The sequence below is a fragment of the Syngnathus scovelli genome, chromosome 6 (assembly GCF_024217435.2).
Source record: "Syngnathus scovelli strain Florida chromosome 6, RoL_Ssco_1.2, whole genome shotgun sequence".
NCBI classification, from domain to species: Eukaryota; Metazoa; Chordata; class Actinopteri; order Syngnathiformes; family Syngnathidae; genus Syngnathus; species Syngnathus scovelli.
The window spans coordinates 18,268,689-18,296,110 of record NC_090852.1 but is presented as its reverse complement, the minus strand read 5'-3'; the positions used below and the strand labels follow the sequence as shown (position 1 = coordinate 18,296,110).

At 42.1% G+C, this 27,422-nt stretch overlaps 1 protein-coding gene and 1 long non-coding RNA gene across 6 annotated transcripts in view; one reads left to right on the top strand and one right to left on the bottom strand.

Moving 5' to 3' along the window:
• Positions 1-1,163: 1,163 nt before the first annotated feature.
• Positions 1,164-25,966, bottom strand: LOC125970439 (uncharacterized). Its single transcript, XR_007482098.2, has 3 exons — positions 25,628-25,966; positions 1,688-1,758; positions 1,164-1,585 (listed from the first exon to the last, which is right to left on the bottom strand). It is a non-coding gene; the product is annotated as an uncharacterized lncRNA (long non-coding RNA).
• Positions 16,703-27,422, top strand: part of LOC125970426 (alpha-1,3-mannosyl-glycoprotein 4-beta-N-acetylglucosaminyltransferase C) — a 41,524-nt gene continuing 30,804 nt past the window's right edge. For 2 of the 5 annotated variants that reach the window (XM_049722720.2, XM_049722721.2), the window contains exons 1-2: positions 16,706-17,048; positions 19,488-19,633. The gene's annotated coding sequence lies outside the window, so the exon portion shown is untranslated. Of the gene's footprint in view, positions 17,049-19,487; positions 19,634-27,422 lie in introns of all 5 variants that reach the window. The other 3 variants (XM_049722718.2, XM_049722719.2, XM_049722723.2) reach the window with 2 other exon arrangements.

The following is a 27,422-nucleotide window of genomic DNA, read 5'->3' as shown; positions in this document are numbered from 1 at the left end:
CCGGTTATGTCCCGCCTGTTGCTACTCTCACATCAACTATACGGCTTGGACAAAGTCGTTTTTTTTCGCGGGCCGCACTGTAGCTTCTTTCAGAGGGCCATTATGAATAAATGTATGAGCACCTCATATTATATACAGTAAAAGCTACAAAACAAATGACTCGATTTCAAATCAGACGAGAAAAAATCTGGTCAAATATTTTAAAAAATATATTAAAAGTGAAGACAATTTTTAATTCTAGTCATGACACACGAATTTGATGCAAAATTTGTCTTCGCGGGCCACATAAAATGAGGTGGCGGGCCCTATCTGGCCCCCGGGCCTTGAGTTTGACACCGGTAAGCTAGGACGTTAATACACCGCGAACAAATCCGAAACTACATTTCCTTTGATCGCAGAGTGCGTTCATTTAGATTTAAAATTGAAAAACATCTTTGATGTTTTCATAACATGCATTTTAAAATTAAGCCCAGATTATCTTTGATGTTCTGTTTACCGAGTTAATTATTAGTCTTGATGTTTCCGTCGTGTCCAGTACTTTTGGTGCATTGAAAATTTTTGTTGATATTTCAAGGACACAGACTTGATCGGTAACCGGGAGCTTAGTTGAAAAGTTCATTTGGACGTCTAGACGAGTGTTCGAATGGTTTATCGTTAGCGACGCAACAGCTAGCTCATTTGTAATCATTAGCGACTTAACGACAAATTGTCTGGTGCTCGGGCGAACGTTTCAAATGCAGTTTTTTTTGCGATGGCGTGATGCATCAGGCGCTAATGCTTATGTCACCCGTGCAGTGTTGTGTCCTAGCTTAATGATGCAGAAAAAAAAAAAAAAAAACAGCTCAGTTTTGACTTTGGAAGCGGGCCGCTGTGATTATCTGTCTGGTAATGACGCCCATGACATTTTCTTAATGACCTTCCTGCTCATTTGTCAGAGCCAGTGTGTTAGAAAGTGTGTGCGGCGTAAACAAACAAAAACTATAATAATACCATCGAAGAGAACATTTTTTTTTTTGTTATTTTGTTGTGCAGTGTGGGCCTATTATTAAAAATCAATAGTTCAAAAGCGCCGGTGTGTGTGTTTAATCGTTTCTGCTGTGTCATTCAAAATCAATTTCTCGGTGTGTGTTTGTGAGAGAGAGAGAGCGAGAGAGAGACATCAATTTAGAATGGATAGGATTCAAAAGCGGATACGTGATACCATTCAATCAACAGTACTATCGCGATTCACTGGGGAAGGGGTTGGTGATCTTCTCCAGATGGATCTTCCATTCTTAATTTTAGATATGAGTTGTCATTCAAAATCTATCGGGCCAGATTTTTGTTTGCAACGAGATTGACAAAGTCAGTCAGGTGGATACAAAGAGAAGTTGTGTAACGGGAGAAAAGGTGCTGACTGGCAAACGAGGACGGCGTGGCAACAAAGGTAAATGCCCTCCTATCCGCTGACCCAGCACTTAATGGGATAGGTCGCCCGAGTCAGCAGGTAGGGCCGATCCCGGGATAGAGCCGTCCACTTTATCTTTGGCCCTTGGCTTGGCGTGAAAACGTTTCCTGGTCCGACAGTGATGAAGTACCGGAACGCCTGGGGAAAAAAAAAGGTCATCGTTTCCCTCCACGCAGGACTCGGAGGGAGAGGGGGGACCTCCCCTGCCACATGCACCTAACTCTTAATGGCGGTGCTAACCTTCTGACATTTTTCTTTTTCTGACACGATTGATATCCAGAAGGACGAGTGGAAGTAGATCCTGAAACATCCTGGATGGACAGATGATTGTGAGTAGGATAAATGCAAAGATGGATGCTTGGGGGTGGCAGAAAGAGGTCAAAAAATCGATGGATGGCTCGAAAACAGACGGATGGATGTTCCAGATCGTGATAGGCGCTACAAAAAGCAACTTTGGACGTTTTGTCAGATAAGTGGAAGACAATGGATGGACAGACAGGATAAGGGGAGGACAAAATGGATGGACAGATTCTTTGGGAGTATTTATGAAGGTTGAAACACCTTATGGAAACTAAAAAAAATATCTAAAAGCAGCAAGAATAGGCAGCTCGCATTTTACGGTTGGTATAAAAAGTCTACACACCCCTGTTTTGTATTGTATATAATTAGAATAAAGCAAAAATAGATGACGTAACAAGGCCTGATTTTGTTTGTGGGGTCTGTAACGGATTTTTTTTTGAAAGATTTGTATACTCCTCGGGCTCTATTTTCATTTCATTCATCGGAGCGTTTGTGATGACTTTGTTACGGAGTACGACGAGCGTCTTCTTCGCTCCACTGCACAGGCACTGCAGCTGTGTTCGGAATTATTCTTTCATGCCCTACTCCCTAATCACAACATGGAGATTTTTATACAGAAGATGACGCAATCCGCTTATTAATAAATCAATTAATGCTGTCACGTAATTACAACGCCTCACCACACAAAAGTACAAACTCACTATTGTGAATGGGACGGATTCTTCACTTCTTCACGGACTCCTCCATGATGGAGGAAAACACCCACAACCCGCTCTGAGGATGAAGACCACCTGCTGGGCCCACATCCAGCGCCGGGCCTCGGAGTTATTATCCTCTTTATCCCGGCTAAAGGTTGCGGCGTGTGCGTGCGTGTCTGTGTGTATGGTTGTGCGATGCATTTGTCCGCCCACAGTCCTCACGAGGGCCCTGCCAGCCTCGCTGCCAACTCTAAGCACTCTTATTTAGAGTGATGCATTTCCCTCGGCTTCCCTCCTGGAGTGGACCCTCCATCAAACCAACACACACACACACACACACACACACACACACACACACGCCGCAGTGTGTTGTCGGCAGGAATTGGAGCGGACACTGTTTGTGTGTGCGTGTGTGTATCAAGGGGAAGTCGCTTAGACGGGCTGCTACAAACAGAACACAGATAAAATTCAAATAACAATCTGTTCGGGGATGCCAATCGACTTCTCCGAGGAGTATTAGGGCTGCGGGAAAATAGAAAAAAAAAAAAACGATGAAATGTTTTTATCTGAACTGTTGCATGATTTTAGGCTGATGTTCGTTGAGGGTGAACTTCTCCACAGAAAGTTTTTCTCTCTTTTTGTATATGTTATTTATTATCTGTCCGTCCGCCAAAATATAATTATGTTTTAATGAACACACAACTGTATATGTGGTGTGTTCATAATGCACACACTTGTACAAATACACACACACACACACTTAGTACCTGCATAAAAGTATACCAAGATAAAGCAGCAAGCGAGGAGACGCGGCAGGCATGAAAAATGAGCGCGTGGGACGGTCTGAGGAGTCCCTGAGAGTTTAGGCTTTGAAAGCAGCTCATTCATATTTGAATCACACCGCAGGCTCAATTAATCATGGCACAGTTTAAGGGTGAAAGTGATGAATATTCACATGCCGAGCCGCTCGACTTCTGACCCCCGCCGGATAATATTCCCACGCATCCCCACTCGGTTGCCGCCACTCCTCAAGGTCTTCCAAGGCTGTTTTCTTCGGTGATGCTCAAGAAGTCTGCAGCATCATTGTGTTAATAAGGAGGACTTGTTTTTGTATATTAATATGGTTTCATTATTTTAGGTATGATGTCTTTTACTTTAAAAATTATGTATTTTTGATATCTGTATGTAGATATAGTCGATATTTCCATTCATTTCAATGGGGAAAGGTAATCACATAGCCGACCGGAGATTTAATTGAGTGTTAAAAGCAAAGAGTAAAAGTCATCGGGTCCGCGGCGTCCGGGTCATTTGTTACGGCACACAAAAGCCTTCGTCTTGGAGTCCCGGCCCACTTGCGCAGCCGAGCGACCTGCGCTTCTGACCCACTTTCCGACCTCATCCGTCACGCCAGACTCCCCGTTCATTTCCCAAGAATCCAATTTAGTCCCGCTGGGCTCCTATGTCATCATTACCCTCCCCGCCCGCCCGCTCACACTCTTCACCCATTTGAATATTTCATTATAGCTGAAGTAACACTTTAAATATGCCACAGGATGGGATTCGTACAAGGTGTGATTCATATGGGTTGAAGGGAGCGACGTGTGTTATTATGGGCAACCTGAAGAATTCTCAACGTGGAAGGAAATAACAGCGGCAACCGATGACCTCGCCAGAGGCAACCAGACTAAATTGACTCTCGGGAGCTTTCAAATGGATCTGTGGCCCTTAAGCAGCTGATTTAACAGTTTATTTCACTGTTGCTTTTCATTTTGAAAGGACGGTCATAAAAAATGAAGTTGTAAAAATGTAGATTTGTTTTTTATATTTGCTTACAAACATCATGAGAGCACACCCAGAAAACAGGTGAAGCGGTTGTTAGCACTGTGATGTCATTTTCAGCAAAACAAAATGGCCGCCCTCTGGAAAATAAACTTGAAACTGCTAAATTTAGTGTTTTAGTAACACTCTACTGCCAAAGTACAATACAGCAATGTCGGCTTATCATGCTAACGCTAGCTTAGTATTGCTAGCTTGCGAAAATGATTATTATAAATGTTATCCTGCGATTTTGGTCAGAGATTCAACATACCTTCCCGTTAAAGCTGAAATTCAAGGAAAGAAACTTGAACGCGCAAACCTCGATATCGAAGATTGGAAGAACGCCACGGGTCGATATTTTTTTTCCCAACAACTTTGCTGACGAACAAAGCGTCAAAACAGCGAGCGCTTTCGTTTGCCTTCCCCACCCCCCGATCCAAGTATCAGATGATTAAAAAGAAACAATTCCCTATTGATTTCCAGCTGCAGGCGCTCTGGCATGGCACACTTGTTTTGTTTATTGCGAATCACAACTGAGCAAGCGCAGTGGGGAAAGAGAGTCATTACAAATGCAAATTTCCAATAAGTGCCTGCGAGCTCTTCTACAAAAAAAAAAAGGTCCTCTGAAGGATATAATTACAGCGCTGCCTTGATTACCTTTTACAGGCGGACCGATGCCCCCGATTCGGTCCAGCAAAGCATCGGAAAAAGCCCCCGCCCGTCTGACATTTGAATTAAACTGATTACGTCGGAAGGAGGTGGACGGGGTCAAGATGGTGGTGGTGGCGGGGGGGTTCTCTGCTGAGCGCTGGAGTTTGAAGTGGCTCCTCTCGGAACGCTTTATTATCGCTCTTAAACGCAGCGTGACCGCGCTGGCTTTGGCGACGCCAGGCCATTATTCCTTTTCACGATGAGCACCCTCGGAAACGTTAAGCCGGGATAACGCGACGAGGGCCCGCGTGTTAAACGGCGATCACAAGTTACAGCGCCTGCGGCGACTCTGTGAAATAAATTGGAGTTTAATTCTGTTGGTCTTCCAAAAAACGGATATTGTTAATCTGTTCGTAGGGGAGTTAGTTAGTTAGCACGTTTAGCCATTTGTTGGTTAGCGTGTTTGATTCACCGTTCATTTTGAATGGCTAAGATATACAAATACTCATATTTATTTATTTTTTTGTCATGTTTCATGCTCAATAGTGAAGTAAATTGGAGATTAAGACTTGTTGGTCTTCCAAAAGACAGAAATTTTTAATCCGTTCGTAGGTGAGTTAGTTGGTTAGCACGTTTAGCCATTCGGTGGTTATGAACGTGTTTGATTCACCGTTCATTTTGAATGGCTAAGATATACAATTTGTCATATTTCTTTTTTTTTTTTGGTCATATTTCGTGCTCAATAGTGAAATAAATTGGAGATTAAGACTTGTTGGTCTTCCAAAAGACAGATATTGTTAGTCCGTTCGTAGATGAGTTAGTTGGTTAGCACGTTTAGCCATTTGATAGTTAGCGTGTTTGATTCACTGTTCATTTTGAATGGCTAAGCTATACAAATTCTCATATTTCTTCTTTTTTTTTGCCATGTTTAAGGCTCAATAGTGAAGTAAATTGGAGATTAAGACTTGTTGGTCTTCCAAAAGACAGACATTGTTAGTCCGCCATTTCTTGGTTAACGTGTTTGATTCACCGTTCCTTTTGAACGGCTAAGCTATGCAAATCCTCATATTTCTCCTTTTTTTGGTCATGTTTCATGCTCAATAGTGAAGACTTTGATCGAGACTGACTTTTATTTCACACTCTCGCAACTTTGATGACGCCATCCAGATCGACGACAAAGTGGCTCCACTTTAAAAAGCAATCTGGCTTTGTAACCGCCGTTTACAGAACAATCAAATGGACCAAAAGAACTGCTGATTAAAAAAAAAGCAGCCCTCACTCAGTTCAATAGATGCTTCAATAGAATCCTTTCATCCACTCTCTTCAGTGGCGTTGCGGCGGGAGGCGCCAGCTTGGTCCTTGTGACCTTTCAGCGTTTGGCTGCTGATGCAGATGATGATTCCTCAGCGGGTGGAGGAGCCAGCCACATTTACACCGGATGGATGGAGCAATAGTTGGAGCTAGACTCACCACTGGGGAAAAGCTTTTGGAAGTAAAGTGGAAGCAGATTTGGTGAAATAGACTTTAGACCCGGTGCAACCTAGTCTAAGTTGTTGTGGACTGCAAATTTTGGTGTATGTAAACTGAATTTCCCTTCTGGAACTAATAAAGTAATCTAATTGTCAGTCAGCACAGCGCCATTGATTGGTTGGTCAAACTCAATTCGTTGAACTCGTTCACTAAGCAAACATGGCTCAGTCTGCAGCTCATTCATAATGCACAGCACCATTAATTGGCTTGTCATCTTCTGCGTTCCTCAAACATTGGTGGCTCATTTCAATCATAGCTAAAGCAAATATTACCCAGCCTACATGTCAATTATTACAGCAGGAACAAGAAGTCATTCGTTCACAATTTTTTTGGGTTTTATTTCATCATCCATTAGTTTGATGTCAGGACAGCAAATCAATAGAATCCATGAAAATGTGCATCTTTTCAAATCCTCACACCTTGGCTTGTGATGTGTTTACCGCTTCCTCCCCCTAGCTGACACATGAAAATTTGCATAAGAGCCTCCCTACTTCTAGCAAGCATCGCGTTTTATTATGTATGCACGTCTACGAGGTTCTGACAGCGACCCACCCGGCTGCAGGGCTTCTCTTTTGACACATCAGCCTAGCCGCTTAAACCACGCGAGCCCACCAGCGCCGACTCCCCCGACCTTTTATATTGCTCGTTCAGCCAAACGCTAAGCGTTACACGCTGTTGCGCCCGTGGCGTACAGCCGCCCATCTGCGCTGACCTGCATTCTGCTGATGTTTACTGACATGCAGCGAACGACTTATCGGGATGTCCCCCGGCAAGCTTCTTCCTGCGACCACCTCGAGATGTTTTGCTGCCTCCCGCTTGAACATGGAAGCTGCTTCCCTAACAGCTTGTCAATCCCCTGACTCATTTGTACTCCACTGTGAAAGCAGAAATAAGTGGAACCAAACATACACGCTATCAAAACATCAACAGAGTGCATAGCTCCACCAAGGCCAAATCATCATTCTGAAAAAAATGACATACCAGTCGCAGAGGTGCTGGTAATGCCAAGGCAAGATATAAAAAAAAAAAAAAAAAAAAAAAAAGCAAATCTATCTAGTGGTTTTAATAAGTTGCTACCCCGTGTGACTTAATAAACTAACTAGCTAGCTAGCTAACTAACTACAAACACTAGCTAGCGAATTAGAATAGCCACTAGATAACCCAATCTACCGTATTTTCCACACTATAAGGGGCACCTAAAAACCTCCAATTTTCTCAAAAGCCGACAGTGTGCCTTATAATCCAGTGCGCCTTATATATGGACCAATATTGAGCCACTACAGCAGGGGTGTCCAAAGTCCATATATGTATATATCTTATATATGGACAAAGTTTTAAAATGGGCCATTCATTGAAAGTGCGCCTTATAATCCGGTGCGCCTTATATATGGACAAAGTTTTGAAATGGGCCATTCATTGAAGGTGCGCCTTATAATCCGGTGCGCCTTATAGTGTGGAAAATACGGTACTCAACAAAGCAATGAATAGAAATAACAACTGCTGAGTGCAATCTAAGTTTCAAAACGATCAGATGGACGACACCACCTAATCGACAAGAAAATTCTCGCTAATAGCTCGCGAAATGCTAACACAAGCACATTAGCACACTGATCCCTAGTTCTCGAGAGCCTCTCATAAAGTCCACAGCTAGTTCTCAGGGCCGATGCATCTTCGTGAGAATCATTCTGCATTCAGCCTGTCAAGAATGTCAGCATTTATCTTGTCAGAAAGCCGAAACACAACAACAACACTCCGCTTAATACAAATAGATTTGGACACAAGTTTACATGTTTGCGCTGACGCCGTGATTGAGTACATTTATCGTTCTGTCTCTGAAATCAGTGAGTTGAGGTGTCGAAGGGAGATTGTGTGCCTTTCGTAGTTTGGGTAAAATAAAACAGACAGAGCAACATAACAAAGGAATTTATTTACTAATATATTTTATATTCATGGAGAGAAGGGAAAATGAAGTAACTTACTATAACAAAGGATATTTGGTGTTTATTTTTAGCCTTCATGTCAAAATAGCGTCGGTGATGTCGTCGTATGTCAGTTTGCGAAAACAACGCAGCCAAAAATGCCAACAATGATTTTCATTGCGATGCCTCTCGCCCCCTCACCGACTTTTTAATGACTTCCTCTGAGGTTAATTAGCACTTTTTTGCACTTTTGCGCAGAGGAAGACAACTGAGAAAACCAACTTTTCTCCTCCCATGCAGACTTTTTGGTGGTTTTGTCTTTTTTATTTTTCTTACGACGGTCACTTGGAGGTTGTCGCAGTAACAAACCTGGCAACCCCTCCTGCTTGTCATCATCCCTCCACGAGGCTCATCCATCACTCCTGACATCTGCTTTGTTGTATTTCTGATCTGCAGATTTAAACGCTACATAAACTATGTTTACACAGACGACAGTTTTTTTTTTTTTTTCCCCGCAGACAGATTAGAAAAAATAAAATCACCCGTATTGTAATTTCTGCATTCTGACATTTTCCCACATCAAACTGTAACCGCCTTAGCATGGAAGAACATTAAAAAATACAAAAAAAAAAAAAGACAATAATGATATTATTCAATAAAATATGTTTCGCTACAGCATTTGGAAGATGAATTAGCTTAAATTGTAGACGTGCGTGCTGGAAAGTGTCGACTTGTGCTCAACCGACGTCAATGAGGGTCGTCAACGCGGCCTTGGGCTATTGTCGTCTTAATTACGCCGCCCTCGTTATCACCGCCGCCATCATCGTGGTTGTTGTTGTCGGCGTCGTGTCTGACAACATCATTTTCTTCTGACTAACGACATGCCGAGTCGTGTCGTACATATTCATGAGCTTCGCTAGCGTCTGGCGCCGGGAAGTAATGGCGGAATGATGACGGCCATTAGCTGAGTGGAACGATGTCTTCTCTATATGTATATTAAGGGTTGGGGAAAACATTATTCACATGGTGAATTATTACGTCGTTAACTGCTGCGATGCACTACTAGTGGGTCGTCTCCCAAACATTTAAATTTAGGGGTGTTGATATTTGTCCAAGTACTTGAGTTTGTTTTATCCTTTTATCGGTCGTAAAAAGCTAATTTCACACCAATAAGGTTTCTCAATCAAATTATATCAATCAACTAACTTTAATTGAAGTATTTAAACGCTGATATTTCTTAAATTACAGCTGAACGGCTGTTTGTTGCAGCATTAGCTTAACGCTATAAACGACAAAAAACAGATAGCAGCTAGCGGCGCACGTTCAGTGCCGCTTCCAGGTCCCCTTGCGGTTTAAAATTGCTCATTTGAGTCGGTGAAAGATTGATGCGACCAATCTCAAGCGGTGAACTTTAACGCGGATCCGAACGCACGCCTATTCCGCATCGCGGCTCTAAAAATCGATGCGGTGATGACACGCCATTGAATATGCTTTAGTCTTGTCGACTGGCATTCAATAAACGTTTGGCCCCGCTGGTGAGAGGGGAAAATCCGATGAGACTTCCAAAGGCTCAGCATGGCGTCAAATGACATTTGACTATTGATTTATATCCCATTTCAAGGCTGCTTTCTCTCGTCGATTCATCCTTTCTGACAGCGCTCTTGTATTGCTTTTCTTTTTCACGCACTTGACTGAGGTGACTCACACTAAGCTTGTCTTTTTATTTCCACCTCACTGGAGCTCATTGCGTTCCACGTGCTTTTTATTTCTTCAGTCTTGCGATAGTTGGCATATCGTAATTTTACAAAGGGTAATTCATTTGGGCCAAAGTTAACGTACAATTTAGAATTTGAATATTATGTTGACGTAAACTGCCATCATTTCTAGGATAACGCCATAATCCATATTCGGGTCCAACACCCCTGAGTCGGATCGTTTTATCTGAAGAGCTTAAATGATCAAATGTATGTAGGCCAAGTACATTACTATCACTCAGCATGAGTTGTCACTGTGTATACTTGTCAAATGAGCCGATGATTGTTACATCGCGTTCATCCTGCTTATTGTGTCCGTCCTATGCCGTCTTATTATTGCGGATTTTTGCCACAGGGGTACATTGTCGGACTTATTGCCATCATTCCCGAGGTCTCATTGTGTAAGGGTTGGCGGAAAGGAACCACAGCAGCAGCAACAACAACAGCAGCCTTGTCGTCATAGTCGTCGTGCGAATGCATAAAATACGAGACGCATCCCCTGGGCCGCATTGTTTACGACGCAGGGCAAACAAAGACACATGTGGGGGGATTATTTTGGGATCACAAGCACACTTCTATTTTTATTTTAATAAGAAATGAAGGCAAATTGTATTTATCCAAAGGCAAAAACATTTGAGGTTTAAAAAGGGGATGAATTACATACTCCAAAAGGTTGCTTTAATAATGCATTATTATCCTTTTAAAGCAACCTTCGTCTGACCATGAGGCTATATTTACAAAAAAAAATTGCTCGCTGAAGAGCAGGGAATAAATGAAATAACGGCTGAATATTTAAAAACAAATAAAAGTGACAAAGTGCTGATGTGAAATGAAATAGAAATGAAGGGCCTTATTTTCAAGTCTAGTGCAAAGTGCAGTCAAGGACAAAGTGCAGTCTAACTGAGCACATGGCTGGGGGTTGTTAATTTCGTAAGTGGACGAAGGCAAAAAGGGGCATTTCCGCCGATGTGGGAGTGAACACAGTCAACTTCCTGGTCAGTTACCAAAATAGACTCGCTGTAGTCCATGCCAAAAATCAATAACATCTAATAACGTGTCAGTATTTAGTCTGAACAGATTTAAATTTTAATAGATTTTAATCAAAACAACTTCAGAGTCTTATATATTTATAAACCTATACTTGTATACTTTACAATTTAAGCAAAAACCTCGTGAAAACCGTACAAGAGTTCCCACCGCGGTCAAATATCATGTTAGCATATAGCATACAAACACGTTCATATTAAAATAGAATGTAATTAGTATTGTCGATCCAATTCTCAAATAACGAACCCCCTCGGAAGCGACACCATTGTAAACGCGTTCGTTAAGCCTTTTGATAAAAAAATGAAAAAAAAATGCTAACGTTTGAGATCGGAGGTCATTTTTCAGCGTGAGGGAATAAAGTGGCTACTCCCTCTTGTTACACAGGGCACTCAATTGATTTCCTGGACGGCCTCATTATTGGACTACACAAGAGGAAATGGGCTCTAGCGGTAATTAAAAAGTGATTTTTTTTTTTTTGTGGGGGGTACTTTTGGTACGCCTCATTAAAACCTCAGCGTTATCTTGAGAAAGGACAGCTAGGTAGTTGACAACGCGGTGAAAATGAAGCCTCAACAATGGAAGGGCAGACATGTTCGGCTCATCTTTTCTTTGCCGAACGATAGCGGCTAATTGGCGGCGGCATCTCAAACGTCGCTCCCTCCTTCCCGATGGACGCTCGTGTGGATGAAAAGGTTAAGCCATTGTTAATTCCTCCCAGTTTCATCCTTCTTCTTTGAAAGTGGCTGTCCTGAAGCAGCGATTCACCAGAGGGAGGTTTAGCGAGCGGGATTAGTAGAGGACGGTCAGTTGAGTCATTCGCAACGTTCGTTCATTCTTTATTTATTCATCCCGTATGAGAAATTTAAGATTTATTCTAAATAGACAATTCATTAGCTACACTTGAACATTTCATATAGCTAAATAAGAAAACGTAAATATTAAGAAACAGCATTCTGTCGGTGCTGATTCAAATTGGGGTCATAAATAGCAATAACTCCTGAATGTATGAAAACAAATAGTTTAGAATCAAAAACAGAAATAACGAACTTTTCACAACCTTTTAATTTTGGATGAATTTGGCGCTGCCCTTTCGAAATCTGTTGCGGCAGTCCCACAGCAGCAACCCACCAGAGAGGAGCTTTAGCGGGATTAGCGGCAAAGGACGTTCCGTCGAGTGGCGAGTGATCTTTGGCCAAACGTCATTAAAGATGCTAATCTCTCCTGTTGAACATTGTCGCTCTGCGTGAGGTGAGTTTGCAAAATGTTAATTACCACAAGTGACGGACGGGCCCAAGTTCCGTGACTGGACTGCATTAGCACAAAGCATTAGCACAACTAACTAACACAAATACCGAGTATAAAACGGCCATAATATGAAATATGTAGTTGAGACTGAGAAAATCATGTTATGCTACTATTGTGAAGCCTAGATACTGTTCATTAAGTGAAACAAACAAACGAACAAACAAGCAAACAAATCGTCTGTTAGCCTGCTAAGCTAATGACGCTAGTTTGTATAAAACGGCCATAATATGAAATATGTTGTTGAGACTGAGCAAATCATGTTATGCTACTATTGTGAAGCCTAGATACTGTTCATTAAGTGAAACGAACAAACGAACAAACAAGCAAACAAATCGTCTGTTAGCTTGCTAAGCTAATAACGCTAGTTTGTGGTTGGTAACTTTCTATAGATTCGACCTACTTATAAAGCAACAAAAATCAACAGGCACACCTTTGTCTGTTCAAAATGTTAATGTTATATATGACTAATGTGAAGTGGTAATTTCTAAACGCCAATTCGTAAAGTGAATGAAGCTGGTCAACCAAATACAGCTTGGACCAGGGTTAATTGAACAAACTCAAAAGACAAACTATAGTTGCTCGACTAAGAACGTGAAGAACAGAACAGACTGGAGACAAGAAACAAGAAGACATGAGACGAGAACAATCCAAAAGGGAAGTGACACGCAGACAGGATTTAAATACAAGACAGGTAACGAGAGGCAGGTGACGGCAATTATTGTGAGGGCGGGGCCACGGCAACAGAAACCATGGCAACAGTAAAACAAGAAAACAAACTGTGACAGATCTTAGGTTACTTAAATCAATTTGTGACCTTCATCGTTTTGTCAACATGACATCATGAGATCGTTGGGCTTTAATTTGTCTTAGGGCCCTATCCTAGATGCTCCAGAAAAAGCCCCCAGTAAATAAAAGACAAATATTAGACTCACTGGGGATTGGTATATATTTTGTTTGAAGCCTACTGTAAATCTTTGCTCAGGGAAAACGCTAAGGACTCACTTTGAGTTCTCGCCGCACCAGCCTGTCATCTGTGCTTACATACGAGAAGACACAGCACGGTCATGGTGGGCCCCTCCTTCACCACCAAGCACCATAACGACAAGACACTCCAATCTGTCACTCGACAATGCAACCTGTGTCCTACAGGAGGCCAAGTTGTCATTTCAAGCGCACGTCCACAAGATAGATGCCCCCTAATTCCTCCCGCCCGAGCACCACCAAACAAATTTACGACAGCGGCCCCCGTGGATGAACGATGACACGGCCTCGAGAAGGAGAGGTAATTTGCTCTTAATGTAGTGCCGTAAACATTTATCATCAGAAAAAGGGACGGAGGCGATTCTGATGATTGTCGTTCTGCCGTCTCAACACGCTAAAGTCGTTGAAGTGACAACAAACAACAGAGATTAGAATAATAAGATACTTCAAATAAAATATACCACTGTTTACAAAACTAGGTATTAAGCTAAGGCACAGACTGAAAAATCTCGCCAAACAAGAATGTTATTAGCCGTCACTGGGTTGATTTTTTTTTTCGGAACTTCACGTCAAGTCAGTCAAGGCAAATTTATTCACATAGCTCTTAATCACTAAATGCCCTCAATTGCCAAACACGTACAACATTCCAAATTTTTTGTCTTAATCAAAATGCTAATGTTATGCTAATAATATGACGCCAGCTAGCTAAATTACAGAGGTTAATTCTTGGTTGATAACTTCAAATAGACCTACGTAAACTATGTGGTCATTTGCATACTACTCATTAAATTTGACAAAAATCAACAGATACACCATTTGTCTGCTTTTTAGCTTTTTAACCAAAACGTTAATGTTATGATCCGAACGTGAAATATTGTTTCTCTCTGTTAGCCCTCAAGGCACACTTTTGTCAAGGTAAGTGACTCATATTAGCAGTAAAATAAAGCTACTTTTTTACCTTGAGCAAAAAGAATAAATTACTAATGCTACTTTTATAGCTTGAGCAAAAACAATCAATTACTAATGCCAGATTTTCAGTACAAAAACCCCCAAACAAAACCCAAATATGATTGACGGTTTAGCATCGGGAAGCAGACAATAAAAGTGATTTGCTTCATTAGGACGACCCTTGTTACGCTAATTAGCTTCACGAATTAGAAGCGTGGCTGTTTGCTCGTCCGTCAGAGTACATTTGTTTCTAATGAACAAGTGTAATAATGCATTCAGTGCACGGTGAAGGCCGCAATTAGTAAAATGTCACCGTTGTTGTCCAAATCCCTTCGCATTGATATGTTGACTACATCTAGTTACTTTCCTAACCATTCCAATCTAACCCTGACAGTAGCCGTTTATCATGGTCGTTTTTTTTTCCAACATTGCGCTAGCCAAGTGGAAATAAATGGACGAAAATATCCTTATTTTTTTGTTTTTAGATGCACAGCAGCATACTACGGGGTGGATGACTTTTGCAACAATTACTGAAAACCGCAAGTGGAACCGAATCGGGGACTGTGACAGTGACAGCATCCCATCTGTCACATCCAAGTGAAAAGCAATGTGAGAAAATATTGGGCAAGTTTTGACTCTTGCGCCGAAGAGCTATTTTTGGCTGTTCGGGGCTTGGCCGGGATTCAACCGAGAGGTCTGACTCATTTAGATGCGTCACGCCGCTAATTGTCCAATTCTCTGACCGCGGTTTTGCCACAGCGGTGCTACCTTTGCTACATTAGCACATACTTTTATGACATAAACAAAAGATTTATTTTTATATTTGACTCCTAATTGCATGACTCATCTGTTAGCCCCCCCCCTTCCCATCCAACTGAACGGTTTATCCTGTTGAAAAGCTTCAGATGAAAAAGATGAAGAAAAAAAAGAATATTTCACGAAAGGCTGCTGTTAACCGTCCAGCCTTGTGCTTCAATGTTTGATGATTTCCACACAAGTTTTTATGACTTTAATAAGCCTTCTTTCCTTTTTTTTGTTTCCTTCTCACGTTCCGCACAAACCATAACGTTTTACTGCTTTTTTTTTTTTCTTTTACTACCGCTGGGACAGAGTCAACGACGCGGCATCTTGAAATATTTCACTGACAATGACAACGGTTCGAATTCAGTAAGGGTTGCATGAATTTATTGGTGTAGTTAAAAAAAAATCGAATATAATAAAGTCATATTTCTTCGGAAAAAAATGTCAAAACATTAGGAATGTTTATTCTAAAAAGTTTTATTCTATCAGAAAAAAATGCAAATATTATGATAATAGTCTTGTATTTTTCAAGAGAAAAGTCAAAATATGATGAGATAAAAATGGTGTTTTTCAGGAAATAAAAAGTCGTATTTTCCCAACTGATTCATATTTATGTATTTCTAGGTTTGGACATTCTGGTCTGGTGCATTCAAATCCATTTTTTTTGACAAGAAGCACGGAATGATGAGGTAAACTATGTTAGCTCAGCATGCTAGCTCCTAGCAAGGCAACTGTCTGCTTTGCATTTGCTTCTTTTGCACAGATTGAACATTCTGATTTCAAAACCGAAAATATAAATTCTTCCAGTGAGCAATTGTTGAACACGCGTAAACAGAACAATTTTCCATTAGCGCCTGTCGTCGCTCGTCAAGGCTGCGTGAAATGATTTGAAAGTAAAAAAAACAAATGGGAATAATTACCGGCTGGCCTTTTAAATAATGCACTCAACATTTTAATGCGCAAGACAGGCGAGATAATTTCCATGTGCTGACACCAAACGCATTGTGCCGCTGTTAATCAGTGTTCCTCTATGCTAATCTTAAAGAGAATCATGTTTTTTTTTTTTTTAAAGGTGTGCTGCATTAATAGCCACTAATTGTTATGTAGATCATCACTATTATGTGTTATGGCTGTGAGCAGGCAAATACAAAAATAAAAAATAAGGAGCCACTTGCATTTTGGTAACCTGGGGTCACCAACTCCGGTCCTCAAGGGCGCCAATCCGGATTAGCGCCCTTGAGAATCGGACTTGGTGACCCCTTGCCTTAGAGCTATGTGGCATTATTGTTTCGACCTTCCAGAAACTTTTGCATTCATAGCAGCTTCTCAGATTGTTTGGAGTTCTTCAACCGAAGGTCTGTTTTCTATCTCCACAACCGTTGCTTACGAGGTGTATCATCATTTATGTAAATAAGCGCTTGTGCTTCTCGGCAGGTGTGTCCCGGTCGGTCAGCCCAGACTCGGTGCACACAGCTGGAGCGAGCCCTCCACTTCTCCCTCCAATCTGCTTCTCTTTCGCACCGCCCCTCCCGAGCTCTCAGCTCCGCGCCGCCGCGAGCATCCGCTCCGCAAGAGCAGCGGCAGACTGCGCTCCGAATCGGGACCGATTGCACCTCTGGGAGAAGATAAAAATTCAAAGAAATCCCAAAAAAAAAAAAGGCAGCAGGAGTGGAAGAGGAGCAGAGGGGAGGAGAAGGAAGCGCCGACGCCTGTGCGGACGTGCGCCGCTGGAGCCTGCGTGGCTGCACCGCCGCCCGCCCGTTGACTTGTGACGCCGTCACCGGTGCTGTGCGATCGGAATCTCGGGCGTTCATTCCGGCGGCGGACATCAACGTGCGCTGACGTTGAGGTGAGTGAGGTTCGAAGTGAGCATGACTTTTGTTATTATGGCTGACTTTACTTTGCACTATTGATGCTTTCGTACTATTAATGGATGTTTAGTTTTTTATGGATTATTACGATGATAATCATTGATACATGACTTGTGGCTATTCACTTAACTATTAATTCTATGGATGACTTTTAATGGGTTTCCTTATTATTATTGATGGCTTTAGTTATTTAAATGGTTTTAATTACACACTATAATGGATTGGCTTACTTTGACTCTTATGGATGGTTTTACTTTTGACTAAGAGGGTGACTTTATTTGTAACGATGGAAGATTTTTCCAAGGAATGTTTGATACCACTTTTTTCCAAGATGATGCATCTTCACTCTTTAATACAGACTTTTTTTTTTTTCAACAAAGACCTTTACAAAGATAATTTACCGATGTGTTGAACTTCCGCAGTACAGCGCATAAAATTAGAAGTACACGTATAAAATACTTATGCACACTAAACTTTATCATTAGAATATTTCCGGTTGTCTTTTTTCTGTTTTGTGTGGCAGCACCTCCAAAATATTGAAAAGTGATGTGTCCGTCAAAAATGAGCGTTACTCTTATGTAAAATTGTTGTAGTTGGCTTAGAAGCAGTCGTGTCACTCTAAACTCAACATTTTTTTTTCTTTGAGACATTTTTTATTCACGACTGTTTGGATTTCTGGGGCTGCCAACTCGCTCTGTCCTTTTCTCTGCACTTGAATCACAGACTGGAGTTGTGAGTTGTAATCACATGAAACACCAAACGAAAGAGTCACACATCGACAAGGTCAGGCGTCCTCCTTCACAAAGCGACGGAGGAATTGCGTCATGTTCGGGTTTCTGCCGCCGGCATCCCCCCCCCCCCATAGACTCCCCCCCTTCCCCATCCCTCCCAAGCCAAACAGTGGCTCATTACTTCCTGCCGGCCCACTAGGGGTCACCAGAGGTGAACCAAGCTTCTCAGAACCCCAGCTTGTTACTACGAGAAAGAGATCGTCCTTGCTTCCTTTCATTTTCTTGTTCTTCGGGGAAGAAATGTATGTCAGCCCCAATTTAAAAATATATATGACATTCGAACTCATCTACTATATCAAGCCTCTTTGATTGTAGAACAAAATAATCCTGGAAAGAAATGACGCATCATGCTGACGAGCAAGTGGAGGATGGCATTATTTATTTTAATAGCAGGACACAATGATCCTGAGGGCAGAGTTCACAATGGACAGCTTTTGCAGTCCGAGAGCCATGTCCGAATACTTTTGTCCATATTGTATCTTTATTTCGCTTCAAAATTGTCTGTATATATGGCAAAACGGATTAATATTCAAGTTTGTCTCAAATGGTCATGAAAGTCAATTTAGCAGCGCCCCCTCCCGTTTTTTTTTTTTAAACACTTGCTCTCCCAACTCTCCGTAATGAAGTACATTTGTTATCCAGGAAAACTAGACACGCGTTATCTTAATTCAGGTATTTCATTTATTTCTTACTTTTATGCAAATGTAATTATTGTTTTGTATTTAAAAAAAAAATGCTATCCACCAATTTGACAAACTTACATTATAATGATTGAGTCGTTCATTGAATTGAATTAAAATGCATTCCTTTAGTTTTATTCGTATTCCATTTAAACTGCAACCTTGTGGGCAGACCTTGTCTGTGTCTGCTATCTTTCCGTATACATAAAAGATAAGACAAATATTTGCAAAATTGGTTGAAGTGTCTCTTGACAAGCATTGATTATTTGTGCTAGTAGAGGTCATAAAGGTCCCTATGACTCATTCCACCCACACAATCAAATAAATGACGCTAATGCTCCTCAAGTATCTCTTCAACCTAGCACATGGTTAAATTCCGATATAACCTCAAAAATAATTAAGGACGTTTAGTAAACTTAACACACTCGAGGTTAAAGACAATTTGAAAAAGCCTTCAGTAAAATATGCGTTTTGATAAACATCGGAGACAATCTCAGGTATTCAATGACAAAACCTCAAAGACAATTTAAAGTCAAAGATATAAACGTTAACGTCGTGTTGTTTTGAAAACCGCAAATCCAATTTCGTCTCCGACAAAGGTATTATGGTTTCTTTTGAAACATCAAAGGCTATTTCGACTTGTCAACATAGCTTAACGTTTTTTTGCAAACATCCAAGACGTTTCAGATCCTAACGTACGAGTTTTTTGAAAACAAGGACAATCTTGTCTCCGCTGAAGTTGACAATTTTTTTTTGTTAACATAGCTTCCACTTTTTATTATCTCAGCGTTGGACTTTTTAAACTACCCCAAAACGTTCGTGTCTTTGAGGTTCAGTAACTCAATAACGTTGTTCACAAGAGCACATTTATTAGCGTCGAAACGAGAGTTTTTCATTCCGCTAACTGATGAACAAACATTTTAGACGGCCTGTCGCTTCCGTTTAGGCAGCAATCCTCGCAAGCCTGCTTTGTACCTGGCGCTCGTTTGAAGCCGCCGCCACATCGCCTCGATCAATAAACGCCAGAGATGATGAGATAACGTCCCGCGTCCCAGCTCTCCCAAACCGCAACTCCTCCTCCGCTTTCCTCAGGTGGGCATCTGCATGCCACATCAATGGCGCTCATGAATTATGGAGGTGTGTCCCGCTTCTGTCTGTCACCCGCAAGTCTAATTAGCTTGGCCTGACACGTCTCGTCATCGTGCGCCAAGCAGAAGCTTGGGGGAGGTTCTGTTGTTTAAGCTGACCATGAGCCTTTCCATCAAGCCGTCCGATCCAGGTCAGGATGCTTTGTTTGTTTGTGAAGGTGTGCAAAGGAGGATGGTGATCATCTTTGTCATCCTCATCTTCAGCTTTTCAATAATCTGAAACAATTTACTCTTAGAAGAACCAAATACACATTTTTTGTCACGTCAAAAACAATTTAAAATCTTAAACGAACCTCAAAAAATGTTAACGTCAGAGCCATCAAATCTTTGGCGAACCGACCTGATGCAACGCAGTGTAATTTAATGTTATGTAATTCAATATACCTCACCCAAAAAGGTTTTCCCACCCAAGGGTTTCTATTATTTATCGTAATTAGCCGTGTTTTTATTATCATCGTCTTGGTTTGTTTTATGTGGAAAGTGAGTACAAAACCTCCCCCGGGGAATGTTTACAAACGGCTAAACTCCCGAGCCGTCCGCCTATTTGGTTGCGTTTGCCGCCGTTGTCTGCTCAAGCTGATGAAGTGCCCGCGATGTGGCTCAGGTGATCCCTGAGAGGAAGCGGAGGTGGTGCGGGGGCGATGACGGGAGGGGAGAGGTGGGTCTCTGTCTGGTCAGCTGATAGGTGCTGAGGAGCTGGGGATTTATGACCCCAGCAGAACAAAACGCTGTCTGCTGAGGGCCGGTGAAGCATAAATCAGCCAGAAGTGGGTCAGGTTGGGTCAGTGACTGGCGGTAGATCTGCTTTCCCCTTTTTCTGTTTCCCGAAGAAAAAGCGTTCCTCTTTACAAGCTCTTCAACTCATCGTGATGAAAAATTAATGAGGCTTCAGTGCATATATTTTTTTGATGACAATATGATGAATCCAAGATTTGTAATTTGCGGTGTCGTTGTTTTCCGCCCCTGCCGTCTGCTCGACGTGTCTTTTCCCCATTCACTTTGGTGACTCGTCTTCCTCTAGGCTCCCTGAGCCCACGTGGAAAATTGATTTAATACGTGAGGATTAGCGTTGCTCGCTATAGGCGTGCACGTTACATTACGATGATTAATCCGGCATCGACACGGAGGCGTGCACACGCATCCACGCACAGATTAAACAATGTTATCGGGCTAACGCAACAAGTTGGAACGCCAAGTTGAGACGACCGACTCAAGTGTGGAGATAAAGATTCGGCGGCGGCAAGGGCAGGTCATGTGTGCGTCAGTTCTTTGAAAACAACAAAAAGACTTTCAAGACACCAATGAAGTTGATGTACTGTCAAGTGTTTTGAGTCGAAAGACAATTTAAATATTATCAATGAGCCTTTTAGAAATATCAAAGCTGATTTTGAAGTTTTTTTTTTTGATGAAGATGAAAGAATTCAATCATCATGAGTGAATCAAAAATAGACCTAAAGGACCACTGTTGTCAGTTTTGCTAAGCTCTTTTTCTCGAATTTGCGGTCAGAAAAGTCGTACCAATTTAGAGTCTTCAATGAAGCTAACTTGCATGTTTTTCGAATCCGAGAAAAAAGCCAGAAGAAAACATCACACAGAGATGCAAGAACCCCCGAAAATCAGAGGCAGACATGCTAACCGCTAGTGCACCATTCTGCCGGCCACATGCCAGGCAATACAAATAGTGCAAATGTCTGACTTTTTATGCTAATGAACATCCCGCCAATTTTGGAGGTCGCGTAGCATTGCCTTCAGTCGAGACTACGCAGGAAGTGAGCGGAAGCGGGAGGCGTGCGGTCCTAATGCTTCTGCTCTTTGTGATGCTAATTTCCAGCCGGTGTGCAGTCAGCTGGGAACAAGTTCCCCGCCACTTAATCCAATCTGAACATTTACAAGTTTATTGTGTAAGCAGCCAATACACACAGAAGCTAGCAGTTTTTCCGTCGAGCTCGCAGATGAACACTTTGAAAGAACAATTAAGCAAAAGTGAAAATTTTGTAAACGTCAAAAACATCAAAGACCGTTTCGTCAACAATGAAACGGTATCGTAAACATCCAAGACACATCGTTTCATGAATCTTTGTAAATATTAAAGACAAGAATTAACATAACATGCTTTGTGATAATCAAAGAGCGTCTTGAATGAATCCAACTACAACAAGCGGCACGATTTTAATCATCAATGAGCATTTTTTTCAGAAGTGTTTTTGCATACAACGGTCTTCAACTTTAGCTGAGTGAGTCAGCGTTTGAGAAAACATTTTCCTTTCTTCACAAGAGGCGAAAAGGTAAAGCTTTCAGAGAAAATACAAAATGCTTTTAGAAAAATACGGGGAAAACATTTATTTTTCTTGTTGTTGTTTTGGATTTGCTTTCTGCCATTTTCTTCCCCAACGGATCATAAAAGATTCCCTGAAATGTGCAGAATGCTCCTCTTTACCTTTTTAGCGGTTTATCTCCCAGGAGCCCGCTGAGATTTCTTTTTCTTTTTTTTTTGTCTTTTTGCTCTCTTTTTTTCTGAGCTCTTTGAATTCAACATCTGTTCTCTGGCTTCAAGTCATAGCTGCCGCGGAGTATGATAATTCCTCCCCTGACAACCTTGAATGAGGCATGATGTCTCGAGCCGTACCGTGCGCTACGCTCGTTAGCTCGCCGCTTAAAGACAACGGCGGGAGATCACAACATTTTTACGACTTCTCGGAGTTTCTTCCGCTCACATTCATTTCAAGACGTGACGTAAATGCGTACGCTCTTATTTATTCCATCTCAGAATGGGGCTATAAAGGACGATGGTGGTGGACTGTTAGCATGACGTATCGTCCAATTGTATCATAGGATATTACATCACATCATATCATGATTGGAATGAATGAATCATATGGGTTTGAATCATAATCGGAGCTAATTGAACCGTATATCAGGGGACCGAGTTGTATCGTACTTAATCGTAATTGGAGTGAACGGTGTCACGGCGCCTGGTGTCGTAAGTAAGTCGTATCGTATTACATTTGATCATATTGTTAGTGGAATTGGCACGATCATCATGATTGGAGTGATGGTATCATAACCGGAGTCAATCGTTTTGGATTTTGTCATATCGTACAGTCTATTGTAATAGATTCAAAATATATCACACCATAACTGGAGTCAGTTGCATGCTATTGCATCATCAGATTGTGAATCATATCGTAACGTGACTGGAATCAATCGTGTTCGGTCGTATCCTGTCAGTTGTTCCACATTGGATTGTCATTTCATAACCGGATTGAGCGGTATTCGTGTTTGAATCGTATCGTATGAAATGACTCGATTGAATCGTACGGGAATGATGTGGCTTTTTATCTTTTACCGCATTGTAATGGAAACGATTTACATCCTTCACATTGCGCAATGCCTCGGAGGACTTTTTTTGCATGCATTAATTCCGAGATAAACGCGAACGCTGTCTTTTCGATCGTGCTGCATTGCATCGTAAGAAGCGTTATCTACCGACTGGCTCAAACCTAGCGGATGTGCAACCCGAGCAGTATCTCGAAATGATCAAGAGGCAGCCGCTCGCCGCGACCTTGCCCCGTGCGGCGCTGTCGCACCACCTGGACGTCGCCAACAAACGTGCGCCGATTGCCGATTGGCTTATCGCCGGTGAAATTCCCGCCGCTTCGCGCCGCGCCTTGGCGAGCAAACGCGGCCTCGGCGAGATTAGGCGGGAAATTGACACTGACAGATCTCATGCATTACGGCTTCCTGGGAGGCAGCCGGGGGCCCCGACGAGGCGGCAGGTAGCGCATCCCATCAACGCCGCGCCGCCTTTTCCTTTAATACGCCTGCAGCACGTTGGCAGGATGAGAGCCCCCGCCTGCCCGCTCGGCTCCTTCTGCGACGGAGATAAGGCCAGGTGTGCTCGGAGACGATTCATCGGACTAATGTGTTTACGGCGACGGTAATGAATAGAGTGCGAGTCATTAATTTTAGCTCTTCCAGCTAAATAACAAAGCAAATATGGGCAAAACTGTTTCATTTCCCTTTGGAACTGGAAGCAGCTACTTGCCCACCTCCATGCAAACCCCCCAGCAGCTTTCACTACTGCATCTGCGCTAATGAGATAAAACCAGGCTGCTTTGATAAGAACTCCTACTTTGTTGTTTTTGATCTGCCGTGCTGGAAAAATCAAGGACGGAATGTGCGATCCGGCAATTCCATATGTTTCGCAGCTTTGTTTTTTTCCCGTGGGATTTTCTTGCGAGCATTTTTTTACATGCTACAAAAAATGGATGAATTGTCAATGTAGAGTTTGTTTTAAACGCCATTGTCACATAAATTGTGTTATATTATTAAAATATTTGAATATTAGCTTTAGTAAATGCCTCACCACATTTGCAATAAATGAACAGTCGTGGGATTCTCGACTTGAGTAAGCAGATGAATCGTGTTGTATATTCCGTTCTATTGGACACTGAAGGTGCTCCGGGGGTTGCCTGGCAACAAAGCGTGCCCCTGGAAGCGACTTTTGTGAAATCTGTAAAGTGTCAATTTTGGGAGCGTTAAAAGTGTGACCCCCCCCCCCCCCTCCCTCAACTTTGATGCCCTGTCCTCTATTGAGCGTGCTATAAGATGCCCGAGTGTAATTGACTCATCAGTTCTCTCATCATCTTACCGCAAAATCAATTTTTGGGCTGTTCAAAAGCCCCTTTTGTGGATATACAAAATCTGGAGTACTTTGGCCAGGATCGTGTGTTGCTTAATCGACACGGTCAGGGAAGAGGTCATTCGTAAACATTGGATTCAATGAATGCCTCTCAAAAGAGAGCAATGTAAGCAATGAAAAAGGTTACATCATGCGAGAGGTACGCCGAGTGCTTTGATTATTCAGCGTATTATAATAATAAAGGGCGCTGATCATGTTTATGTTGCTGTTGGCGGTTATGTCGAATCATTCAATTCGTTTGTGGGGGTTAGGAACTGAAAATTGGTATGAATGAATGAGAATTTTTATTTTGTATTTTGGTAATTACTCATATTTTATTTCCACTATTTTGTTGTTTTTGTTTGTAAGCATCTTTTCTATTTTTTTAATTCTATAATTATATTTATTAAAAGGACACTTCTTGTCAGTCATCGCGAACCAATCACCTCCGTTCGTTTATTTGATCCGAATTGGATCAAAACGCCATTTCGACCTTGGTGTCCATGCGAATGCATGGCGATGGTCTTAACCCACTTTGAGTGCCAAGACGCATAACAAGCTGTAGTGTTGCTCTTTGGAGAGTGACACGAGAAAGGCGGAAACTTGAAAAGAGGCCGGGAGCGCTAATGAGCCTTATTTTAAGAAACACAACACGCCTCATGAATATTTAACAGCTTGTCTCCTTGATGAACCGCAGCCACAACATGAAGTGAAAAAAAAAAAACACATAATGTGCAAAAAATAAAAATCATGTCTATTACGCAGCTGCTGCTAATGATTGACGCCTTCACGTGGAAACTTTGTAGTGCTCCGGCGAGTGTAAACAGAAGTTTACCGCTAACTAACGCTGTACCGAAAATCCCCGTGAAGTAAAAATAAATACGGCTTGTAAATTTGACACACCACAGAGCAGACTGTCTGCTAAATTTGAATTCTTAAAAAAAAAAAAAAAAAAAAGCCAAGTACATAAAACGAGGCTTCAAAAACTCCTCTCGCGGTGCTCAAATATAATTTACAAGCCTTTGGTGGCTGGCATACAGCCACACCACAAGGAGGCGCTCTTTTTTTCCTCCTTAATTAGATTTTCTGTCTTTCTCTGTATGATGGGCGTTATCGTGGTTGACAACGAGGCGCTCTAAAGCGGCCATGCTGGGGTAGCCCCATTGAGCCCCTTCAGCGTTTTATTTGATATTCTAAAATGAAAAATAAAAAACTTAAGCCCTATAGGCGTGAAAAAAATCTTGGAGCAGTTCCCACCTGTCAATCTTCCACTGTGTCACGCTGCTCAAAGCCGATTGGTCGCCGCCATCGCCACGTGTTTGTTTTAATAACGCTGCAATCTCTCCTTAGTCCCTAGCCGTATATCTTCATGTCGCTCTGCGGCCGGCCGTATATTTCAGTTATGGCGCCGGCTTCATCACCCTTCAGCGTCAACGGCCTCCCGTAAATATCCGGCGCACAATTAGGCCGGCGGGACGCACGTACGCACAACAAAACGAGTTAGTGAGGGCGGAGCGCCGAAAGGAGAGAAAAAAAAAAACATGGCTGCTTTCAATCACCGGAGACGGGAGCCCTGAGGAGCCAAAACAAAGGTTATTAGTGGAAAGGCGGTTTATTCTCGCCCCCTGTGGTCAATACCACCAATTGTTAATGTGGACTCGTCCGGAAGAAACCATCACCCGGGTGAAAAGTGCCACAATCACAATGATCCATGGTGGTCATCCCTGTTTTTATTATTACTGCATTGCGCCCCCGGGCTCCGTGATGCTTAAATCTTTAAATGGATGCCATAAAACACACACACACCTACACACACACACACATTTGACATTACAAAAAGAATACTGTACATTCGATAAAAGTGCTTGAAATTTTCGCAAATATTTCACATTATAAAAAGTATTATAAACACATAAAAGACATTGTAAAAAAAAAATCCAACATTAAAAAAACTAGAATACAAAGTGAACAAAAATACCCCAAAATGACAACAACAATGGAATCCTTTTTACATACAATATAAATTATAAAATATGTAAATATCACCCACAAATATACCCCCCAAAAATGATTAAAATTAACATATAGAAAGCAGAAAAATGCTAATCTCTACGCTCACACATGTTCTTTGAAAATAAAAGCCTGCAAGTAAACTCTTGTGAAGTGACTTCCTGCTCAGCGGGCATCGGCCATGTTTCCTCACGGCTCGGCGGGCAGCATCGGTCGCCCCCCGGAGTCCACCTGTGGGCTGATGGAAACAAGAGTGAGCTCTTGTCCGGGCCTGGGCCGGCGTGTAATGGAAATGTAAGCTCATTTCACAGAGTGCCGCCCCGCTTCGGGGACACGCAATCTCAGCGTAGTCAAAGAAACAAAGTTTCTTTGCCAAAGTTAGCTCACCCTCTGTTGATCAGGAACATTTAAAATCTTAGTTGCTGTCAACCCCATTTAGAAACCTTAGTGGGTCTTCAAACCCTAATTTGAAACCCTAACTGTGTGGGTTTCCAAATTCAAATTAGGTTTTCAAATTAGAGTTAGAATTTTAAATTAGGATTTCGAATGAGGGTGACATGAATGCCTGAAGAGCCTTGCTCAGCATCCGTGCCCAGCCTAAAGCTCCTCTCGGGCGGGCCACCACGCTCGAAGGCCTGAGCCCTTGGCTGCTTAGCTCCGAAGCAGTGGACCTTTCCAAAAGTGTGTTTCTAAACATCTTGTTAAGATGAAGAATTAACACTCAGGCACAACTCAGGCTCCGCTCCAGCTCTCCATTGATGAATTAATTGATTAAGAGGAGCCTTTTGTCCATATGGTGTATTTAGTTGCGAGAGCAGCCAAGCAGTAAATTGCCTTTTATTGGCCTCACCTTTTTACTTGTGAGGGTCACTGTGCAGTCTTAACTTGCAATTAGGATCTACACACAAACACTACACAAAGTGTGGAGTCTCCACCACAAGTTTTTTATTTTGGCATGCAATACCACCTTTGGCCACTAGTTGATATTATGTGTAAAAATACTGAAAGAAGAGAAAGCAGGAAGCCTCATTTATGATGAAGA